This window comes from Toxorhynchites rutilus, chromosome 1 (assembly GCF_029784135.1).
Source record: "Toxorhynchites rutilus septentrionalis strain SRP chromosome 1, ASM2978413v1, whole genome shotgun sequence".
Taxonomy (NCBI): Eukaryota; Metazoa; Arthropoda; class Insecta; order Diptera; family Culicidae; genus Toxorhynchites; species Toxorhynchites rutilus.
Genome location: NC_073744.1, coordinates 183,942,840 through 183,954,321, shown reverse-complemented (window position 1 = coordinate 183,954,321; position 11,482 = coordinate 183,942,840).

Here is an 11,482-nt window from a genome sequence, read left to right as displayed (position 1 = left end):
GATGGTGGAAATTCTTTGTTCTGTAACACCAAATCCAAGACAACTGAGCTTATAGCAATGTATGCGGACTTATATTTTACGGGTAAATAGCTGGCCTGCTCAATAGATGACGCAGATTCGCGACAGAATTTTAAAACAAACCAATAGATGAGACACGATCATCGATGTCGCTATTTTACTGAACCAGAATCTGGAGGAGACACACAGTCACAAAATATGTAAGTACTACCCATTTACAAAATATATCGCAAATATTTTTTTTATAACAAAAGTCATTGATATAATTTTTATTATTGGAGTTACAGAAACCCCAATTTTCAAGCATTTTTTTCCGTTCTTCCGTTTTTCGGAAAATGGCAAAAAATCGAAAAATCACCGAACAAAAACATTCTTGCCCTACATTTTTGTTCCTATAGGAAAGGGGTGGCCAAACTTTTGGGCATCACGGGCGACCAACTGTTCAAATGTGAGGTTGTGGTATTCCAACGTTGACTGTATCAAAAAAGCATTAGAAAATTAATAGACAATGGAACAAAGTTTTAACCAACCTGTACTCGCGCACAGTGTCACAGACTGTGCGTGTCTCTGTAATTTAGCTATTGTGTATTTTGAGGCGTTATTTGTATTTATTGAAGGTAAGAAAGGATATAATTGAATGAAACAACTCCAGAAAATATGTTTTCTTCAACTTCATTTAGTTTCAATAATTCAGCCTTCTATAAACAAAACTATTTATTCTCGATCTGTGAGACCGTATGCTCGAGTATAGGAGGGTTTATTAAAGAAAAAAAAAACATAGGTTATACTAATAAATATTCAATGATACATTATTCCATAAATTAAAAATAATTATCGGTTACTAAAAATTGAAAAAAACAATATAAGGAAATTGTCATTTATGAACACACAAAGCATATATTTCCCATAAGAATATATCCAAGATGATTATTATATTACTCAATTAGCTAGAGGTATAAGATCTATCTATTGAAAATATTGGCCCCTATTATGTAAATTGAATCGAACGGTCAATTCGATCCCTATAACTATCACACCGAGAATTTTTCGTATTTTCGATAGAATCTTATCGAATCGAAATCTTTCTCGAACGTCATGTGTTGCGAATTGCATATTTTGAAATGTTACCGAAATGTTTCCCAAAGCAATATATTAGGAATGCAGCAAGCAAACTGAACAGCTCGAAAAAATATGCCCACAGCTTTATTTTCACCCGACTATATCTAGAGTAAACATTCGCTAACTGGGCGAAAAGGTAAGACCAGTTATCGACATTCGCGTTTTAACTGGTTCGGCATGTAAAACGTCAAAAAAATAGAGGGGAACTTCAATGAATTGTTTGATTCGTGTTGAACATGAAATTTGATAAACAAAAGGTTTCCAATGGAAGTTTCGCCTTGAGTGCGACAACAGGAATGAAATATAATTTAAGGACATCATTTTTCTGTAATGTAATCAATGTTTTTGTCATGCGAAAATAATGTCAATTTTCATAACATTTCAAATTACATTCGAATGCCCCTCATAACAAATCTTCCATTTGAATATGGCGTCGATTGTTTACGAAATTCTACTTTTCAACTGGCCCAAGGACCAGTTAACGTTCGCAGAATTACATAATAGAGCCCAATTATATAATTTTAGAATGTTCTAATTTCTCACTCTTCATTGTTGCTCTTTTTATGACCATATTTCTTTAAAGAAATCTGCACAATTAATTCACTTTACTTATCATAGTTTCAAAATTAAAATAGTAATACTTGATTAAAACTCACTTTCGTAATTTTTTTCCAAATATTTAGTTTTCATTGATGTTTCATTGTTATTTGATATTGTGATCAAAAATGAAAGAAGCGATAAACAACAGATACCGAAAAGCAACAATTGAAAAAACAATTCCAGAATGTCAATTGATGCCAGAGTGCGAAAAGATTCTTAAGGGTTCAGTCGTTCGAATATTTAAAAATAAACTGCTAGAATATTTTTTGAATTAGAAATATTATTGTGAACCTCAATTTTAAACTATTCTGACAAAAAGGCCTTCTTTATCATCAAATATATCTAGAAAAGGAAATAAAGTTTCGCAAAACATAGTTCGTGTTTGTGAGGAGTTTTCTGGTTCTGAAGAAGATAACAATGAAGTGATTCAAGGATGGAATCGAGATTCTGGAATCTGAAGAAAGTATGCAAGCAAAAAATCATTCATTTGAATAATATGATAGAACATGTGAAGAATTGTACTGAAGAAGAAGCACTTCATGTTTTGAAACGAGATTGGAAGAGTTCAACCACAAAGTTACCAAATACCATGCTCAGATATGAATTTATGAAAATCATTGTCCGATTTGATACGGTTTGTCCGATTTGATACGAAAAACGGAACGATCCAAACATTTACGCACCGAAAAATTTACTATGATATCCAAAATATGGAATTAATTTACACACAATAGTCAATACTAAGAATATTTCAATAGACAAGTTGTTCCCTTCTAATGCTTACTGCAACTTCACATAATACATGCCAAATAAGCCGCACAAATTAGGCCTAAAGTTTTGATTGGCAATAGACATTCAATTTAAATACGTTATAAATGGGTTCCCTTACTTAGGCAAGGATGAAACGTGAACTTCAACATCCTTGGGCAAATTTGTAGTTCTAAAGTTAGCCGAACCATAACTTCATCGAGGCAGAAATATAACCACGGATTATTTTCTCTCCAGTAATCCTATAGCTTGAAAATCATTTGCAAAAGAACCACTTTAGCTGGAGCTAATTGATTCATGAAAATGAAATATAAAATGAAGTTGAATTCTTCAGAACATTTATAAATTTTACAACTAAAGGTAGGTTTAAAGTTCCGGTGAACGTGAACATGAACAGGTGGTGAAAAAGTACGATTATTTCATGGTGAACAACATTGCGAACAAACATCTCAGAAAATCGTGGTGAATCTAATGTTGTTGTTCACGCTCACGTACACATTGAATGTTCGGAGGTAACCCTGAAGTAAATAAACATCGAGCTTCAATAAAGTAATTCGGATAAAATATGCAGTTGTTTGCAAATCAATCCGAAGTAACGAAGATTTTCAACCCGTGCAGAGATCCGATTGAATGGAATTACATCCATATCGAAATTTCCATTGAAAACTCGAGAGTTGCTAAACATATCCTTCTACAGTTCATGGCGAAATAATTTTCAGAATGCCTTGGGACATTCGAAAGTGAACATGAACGGGGAAATATTTTGACGTCTATATTCACCACTGTTCATACGTTCACGTTCACCGAAGTCGGTGAACTATGGTGAGTTCACCAACATATCGATTCCCCGCCGGAAATTCAGAATCGTTGTGAAATATTGAGTTAATCTACTTTTATTAATATGAGTTGTGTTTAAACATGTTTTTCAACTGTAAAATGTTTCTTCCTATCGTTTCAAGATGTTTTCCTCGCGTTTTATATATGAACTGATGAATTATTAACAAAAAAGTGTGCCATTCCTGGTTCAATCCCATGGGTTTTTTCCTACATCACAATATGAGATCTTTTATCAAAATAATACTGTAGAAAAGATTACATATTTTTGAATTTTATAAGTTTCTGTTTTTTGTTAGGTGATGTGAAGTTATATACTTTCCGTACAAAGTTGCTTCAAACCAAATTTATTGCCCAATAAAGTTATACAAAATTAAATGAAAAAAAATGAAATTTGTTGCCAAAACCTTACCATATGGTTGCCTTCCATGAAAAATTATTAAAGTTGCTGTTCGATTTTTCGGACGCTTGACATACAATGGGTTAAGAGAAGTCTCAACAATGGTTCCAGTCTGGGTCATGCGAATAGAATCAAATTGGTTGTCAAAAAGAATCCAACAGAAATGTCAAAATAGATCCAATAATTAGGAAGGGGAAAATGTGTTACTTTTCTTATAATGAATAATACTTAAATGAACATACTTCGGCTATTGTGCCACCTGAATCTGGACATTATTCAACACTTTACTGAAGCGCTGTGGAACTTCGTACTGCTTGCTCAGCTGATTGAATTCCGGCTTCCAATACTGAGATTTCTTTTACCACATTTCGTGCAATCGGTAATTACAATATTTTGAATGTACCAATCAGGATTGTATCATACAAATAAAAAAACTACCTTTGGTATTTGACGCAACATTTTGGTGTTTTAACTTTTCCCCGGACCGATGGGTAGAGTTTCGCAAAGCTTTTAAAATTTTTTGGGATTTCACACTCAGATTCTGTGGTGTTGTCGCCACTCCATGAATTAGGATCTTCCCGGATGAAATCCGCGTAGTTATGAATATAGCGGTGCGCTACATGTTGGAACGACGTACAGGGTGGGCCATTTAAAGTGGAAGCATCTGGCAACCCCATAACTTTTGACAGAGATGTCAGATTAACAAATGTCATACCGCGTTGGAAGCGTCATTTCAGTACAATTTTAACCATGGAACAATACACACCTAAACAACGCGCTGAAATTGTTCAGCTGTACATTCAAAATAACGTCTCAATTGTGTTAACTAAACGTGCGTGGAAAAATAAAAATAAAGTTAAAACATCGCCTGGAGACAACACTATACGTCGATTATATGCCAAATTTATATCGTCTGGTAGTGTTGGTAATGCCAGTCATCTGTCCAGACAACGACCAAGACGTTTCGACGAGAATATTGATGCCGTTCGAGCCAGTGTTGCAGAGACTCCATCGACATCAGGTAACCGTGGATGGGGAGCGTCATTTGTTCGTGAAAATGAATTGGACAATTACTGGTTCCAACAGGACGGCGCTACATGCCATACAGCGGCTGCCACGACCAAATTATTGCGCGAAATGTTCCCCGGAAGATTAATATCGAAAAACGGCGATTATGACTGGCCACCGAGATCACCTGATTTGACGCCTCCTGACTTTTTTTTATGGGGATATTTAAAATCCAAGGTATTCACTGGTAAACCAAGGACCCTGGCTGCGCTGAAAGATAATATCCGACAAGAAATTGCTGCCATATCGGCCGAAACATTGGGCAAAGTGATGGAAAATGCCGAAAAAAAGGCACATTTTGCGGTCAAGGCCAGAGGCGGTCATTTACGAGATATCATAATCAAAAAGTAGTTAGAACAAATCTCCTTGGACCAAAATAAATGAATTTCAAAAAAAATTTTTTTAAATTCCACTTCTTTACTTTGCTATTGCAAAAACAAATCCTTCCACTTTAAATGGCCCACCCTGTAGTTCTATTAAAATTGTCCTGCAGAAGTAAATAAAAACTTTGCTACACTATTAGTTGATAATAATTTAACCATTGTACTTTCTCCACAGACACGGGTATCCATGTTCGGAATAAGTTAGTCGTCTCTACGAAAGCCGAACCAGTGCATTTGTGAAAGCGCATCTGAGGGGAAATGATGGAAACGTACGCGAGTGTTTTAACTCGTATTCGGACAGTCTTTCACTGAACAACGCATTTTTAATCAAACTAACCACTTTCCCGAGTAAAATTCTGCTTAGAACACAAACGTAAATAAACTAAGTGCGAGTCAAGAAAATCTTTGTTTCTTTGATCGGTGAAACATTTGACAGACAGTGTGAGGGGGAAAAAGTTCCATGATAATCTTTTTTTGACGTAGGACTACGTCTTTCATTTCTATACCGGGGTGTAAAATCAAAGTTTCGAAAACGAAAGCGTTACGCCGGAGACCGAGATTTTGAGTGTTAATAGCTCCTAAACAACTGAACGAAATGGTATGATAAACACTTCATTCGAAAGATAAAATGTCTACGCGTTCTATACTTGTTACTTTCTGATCCAAAAACTTGTTTCAATAGTCTTAAATTTGCTTTCAAAACAGGCTATTGAAATCACCAATCGGTATATAAGCGAGCGCCGCTCGGAAATCCACTCAGTTCTAATTGAAAAGCGATTGGAGCATGTTGTCGCTGTTGTTGTGAAGCTCTTCATTTATCATGAAAGCGCGGATGAACGGTGTCACCAAGAGCCTGTTTGTGCACCTTAGGCCAGAAGGGAATCCATCAGGAGGAGAGTGATGCCACAAACGGTTCCCCGGGAAGATCTCGAAGCAGCCGCTACACACACACATACACGCGCGGAATTCTTTCCGTTTGGATGCCATTCAGCATCGAGAAAGATCCGGAAAATAATCTGCCAGTTCCTCCGGGAATTTAAAAATACATTCATGTGAAAGAGTTTATTTGAATGTTTTCTATCCATGTAACACTGTGACCAAATATTTTTCAATCAAGTGCTATTAACAGATGGTTATCGAGTTAGCATTAACCACTGGTGAGCTTCCAGTATCGAGGAAAATGTGGAAATATCTAATCGTTACTGAAAATAATCTGCCAGTTCCTCTGGGAATTTAAAATTACATTCATGTGAAAGAGTTTATTTTAATGTTTTCTATCCATGTAACACTGTGACCAAATACATTTGGTTTTGTGATTTTTCAATCAATCGCAATTAACAGGATAGCTTTTGAAGATTATTCTTCCCCATCAGTAGGATATTTCCGTATCCAATATTGGATCCATAAAACCTTGTGCCTCCAACGTAACGCTCTCGTTTTCGAAGTTCTCCAAATATTCATTCATTCAGAATGAATTCAGATTCAACTTCAAACAAATGATCTCTAAATCAACGATAGTCCTACGTCACCCTTGCGGTTATACCATAGATATAACCCACTTCCTGTTTTTTCAAGCAAAATGCACTTGAAAAATTACTTCTTTGACTCCGCATGGCCCAGAGAATACATATTCCAAACGTAAAAATAAATTTCCATTCATAATTTTTATTTTGAAAGCATGTTTATTCCACCTGAAAACCCAAAATCATTTTCACCTCTCAATGAAAGCACACGAAGCTTAATGCTTCACAGCCATAATCCGAATTAAATTCCGGTTCCAATTTTACGAAAGCAAGACCAGCAAGTTTCCCATTTTCATAGTTTTTGTTAAGATTTTCCAAAACGATACTCAGAATTTGACAGCTCAGTATAGTTGTATTGGTGAACCCTAGTGCGAACCCGTGAAACATCTCAGTGCGAACGCAACAGTTTTCGAGATGGAACTAGTGCGGAAATAGGTTGAAACTGAGTGAATAAAAAAAACGTTTTGACGGCAGTTAGGTTGGAACTCGTGCGAACCGAGGTTGGAACTGAACAAAACCGAGTTCGCTATAATAAGCTCTCATTTGTTAAAAAAAAATACTCCAACCCATTGAGGTATGTATCGAGATGGAGTAGTAGGCGAAATATATTTGTACTTGGAAACAAAATACCGTTCTGAATCATATTTCGGACACTTTGTTCTAATATCTTGAAATGCTTAATGCACTGATGATATTACCTATAAAATTATTCCGAAATTCCCTATTCCGAAAACGAGACGAGCAAAATATCCCATTCCAGTACACGAGTTTCATTGAAATGTTTTATTGGGTAGACTGGAGAGACTTCAGTCAGTTTTTCTCGGTATGATCAGTGATGTCAGATGAGAAGACATGTTTTTGTTTTGAGAAAAACAACAAATAATTTTAAAATTGATCAATCGATACTCTTTTCTCAGTGCCAAAATGCTAAAAAAACATAACAAAAAGGAATAAGTTTCATATATCTTTTGGTTTCATTGATATTTTTCCTCGAGCATATGGTTTCATCACTCAGACGTTTTGTTATTATGTATTTATTGGGGGCAATGTTTGTTCACCTAATCAACGATTTATCAAGGAAAGTTTTAAATCTATATATATGTATTTCCAATAAAGTAGTTGTTTTGAATAACTCATTTTCGTTCAATATGTGAAGACCCTTTTCGTGCCGCGTTGATATATTCAAAACAGTCATCTAGCATCCCTGGATATGAGTTCAATGTTTACATTTGGTTGTGTTCTTTGGGAGAACCCCTTTTGAAAATCTGTAAAATCTTGCAATTACTGAATTGAATTTAATGGTTGCAGTTGAAAACATACATTGCTTATGCAATACTAGTTTAGCCGTGAAACCATTTTCGAAGATAAAGGCGGAGCAGAAGAACATCGATGCTTTCAATCAACAAGGTGAACAAACACATCAAACAAACTAGACGATTCGACTGATTCATGATTCATAGTGTCCGAAGTTGGATTTCTATTCGCTTCATTTGAAAAGGATTTTTTTCGATTTTTTTTATGTTTTCAATCAAATAGGTAGAAAAAAGTAGAAAACTTAAAAGCATAATGAACTAATTTATTAAAAATATCAACCAAATAATTTCTGTGCATAAAGTTTGAATCTGTTTTCTGCATCATATGCCTTAAGCGTCCGAAATATGATTCAGAACGGTATGGTGTCGTAATTATTTGTATTCAATGTGAAGCGTATATGGAAGACAAAAAACAATATTGAAAATACTCACGCTTTCCTTATGTTTTGAGCCAAAATGCTCATGAAATCTTGCAACTGTTTGTTTCTGAATAGATGACAATTGTATTGTGACTTATTTCCATTATTTAAGTTGTATGAAGGTCCTGAGAGTAGCCGTATTCTTGGCGTGCAGTAGCATTTTCAGTGAAATGCTGATCAAATGGAAGTTTCTTCTTTTATTTTACTATTTACACATACACCGATACTGAGAGTCATATAAATATCAACTTGGTGTCGCTAAGGTAATGAAAGTTCGTTTATTTCTATGAACGTGGGCAAGTTAAAATGATGCACAAAAATATTACGTTTATTTGTCTTTTTCGACGTGATTGCTAATATTCATTACACGCTGGCACATTATGCTGATATTCAGCGGGAACTCCAAAAATGTCTGTTTTCAATTGATGAAACAATTTACTGAAAATAGTGTATTCACATCGAACGTAAACACTAATATTGACGTAACTATGTGAAATGTATTTATTCCAACGCATCCTATGTTGCCCTATTCTCTACGAACTACAGTCTATCGCAAAATTGAGCTACTTGGCGATACTTTCCATTTATTTGGTATGAAATATTTTGAATACATTTATTCTTTTGAGGCATATTTATTACTCACACATTGTACGTACCTAGTTGCACGTGCAATAACATTCCGAGAAAAGTTTTCTGCTAATTGTTTATTCCTAAAAATTGAATACAATCTCTATTCTAGGCATCGCAAAATTGAGTGTACACCTTTAATTCCTCCGTACAAATTAGTCTTGTAAGTAGGTTTCTTTGCGAATTAGGGTACTTTTTTCATCAGTGATTGGTGTCAACACTTAACCATTGCTTGGGCAGTGTTGGTACTTATTATTTATTGATATCCCCCAATTGCGACCAATAGGAAATTTTTGGGGGAACAACAAAAAGGATCTACTCCAATAATTTTATGGCCAAAACGGAGAATCAGTTGATCGCCAGGCCCACGAAAGAGATGAAGAACATGCCGACATCCATATTTTCATCGGCCATGACTAAGATTCCCACCAATTGCCGCAAGGCCACCGGAAGGGCTTGGAAACTTTTTTGTAGAAGGAGTTATCTTTTATAGTTTTTTCTCCATCACAATTGAAAATTAGTCAATTTCTTCAATGCACACGTTAATACGAGGAGCGGCTAATGAGTGCTGAACCAAGACTGCCAAAAGGCTTGATAATTGTTTTATTGACATTTATTTTATTTTGACATTTGACACATTTATTTCAATGGAGTCTCATTTCTGGGAAATTTCAGAATAGATACGACTTTATTGGCCACTATTATTTTAGGAACGATAGCTACAGTACCCATCCGATCTTGACACCACTTCTTCGAATTTTATACGGCAAGAATCGAGCCGTGGCAACATAAAAAATGTCCATTCCATAGTTTCCTGAATCCATACTTTGGTAAAAATTCTGAATTGTACAGTCCGATGTTGGCTCTGTGCCAAAGTTTCATGTTGTCAAAAACAAATCGTGCCAAAATTCGGAAGGGTTGTGTACTCCCGATCATCATCTAATCGATCGATTGTGCCAAGTTCTTCTTTCTATTTTTGAAGTTTGTAAACTCCTTATTGTGCACCAGTTTGAGATACCAAAAACATATTCCCGAGCACAATCCAAACCTTGTCACCGTCAAAACTCCGAAGCATTGTCACAATCTAACAGTCGCTAACTAGAGACCATAAATCATCACGCCATACGCTCGGAGCGCGCCTTGGCCGTCAGACGCAACCCGTTCCAATAACCCTTTTTTCCCAGTCACACCCAAAAACAGCATCAATTGTCGCATATGTCCCGGCACTGCTGTTACTACCGGGAGGTGTTAAGGGAACATTTTTATTAATTTAATTTACCGTTTTTTTTCGTCCTATTCATCTCATAGTCACATTGGGCTCATACTGCCTAATAGATTTGGGGCGTGACCGTGAAATGGACACACAAACGCTACAGAACGCCGAGAAAGGGTCAATAAAAATATGCTAATTTTTGACAGTTACAGTTTGTTTGCTTTGTACCGATCAGGAACAATGGACGCGCACAAACACACCATCAAGGGGAGAGTTGAGGTCCATTCGATTCGATCCGATTCTGTGTGCCAGTCGACGCCCACTTTTTTTTTTGGGAAATAAATGTTCTTTTGATCCGTAAGGGTCGCGCAAAAAAGCCCTCTCGCCCCGTGAGTGACAGTTTTCAGCTCGGGTTGTAAAGTTTAGAAATAAAAAGGATTAGCCAACAAAACGGTGCCATTAAGCTGGAAGGAAAATATTTATAGAACTAATTTCTGTTCACTGTGTAATTGAAACTTTTATTAGCTCGGGAAGAATGAAAATAAACAACCTTCGACAGGCAAGGACGGACGGATGGATGGATGGAATTTCGGTGGCAGGTAGCGACGCGCTTCAAAAGAAAGAGGTCCCAAATGCAAGCGGATGTTTGTCACAGCCGGGGGAGGAGATGTCGCATTGAAACAGGACAAATGAAGTTTGGGTTAATTTCTACCTGCTCGCTGTCCGCCCGCTCACCGGGGAACCTCGACTTATTATGACATCATAAAAGGAGTATGGCAGATCTGGGAAAAAATGCAACATATTTGAAACTTTCGAGACGGCATTTGAAGCGAGAGCTGGAAAATCTGTGCGATAAATAGTGTAAATGATCCATTGTTTGGTTCTCCTCGGGGTTTTTTATGTTTAGGATTTAGCTGTCCTCTGTCGGATTTTGCTGTCGTCCCTTTGAAAGGGACACCACTGTGAAATTCAAGAAAGAACAACATTGCACCGAATAGCTTCTAGGAAGTAGCAAATGAGTATGATGATGTCCGATGGGTTCTGGTGCGATAAATTGAAATGTTTGCTTCAGAAAATAACAAAATGTACAAAAACTAATGTACGCTAGAGCATTTCATAAATTCATGGGCCGATACTGGAAAAAAAACACGTGTCGAAAATTCCGTCTAAAGGGGTAGAATAAAGACAGAATCATTA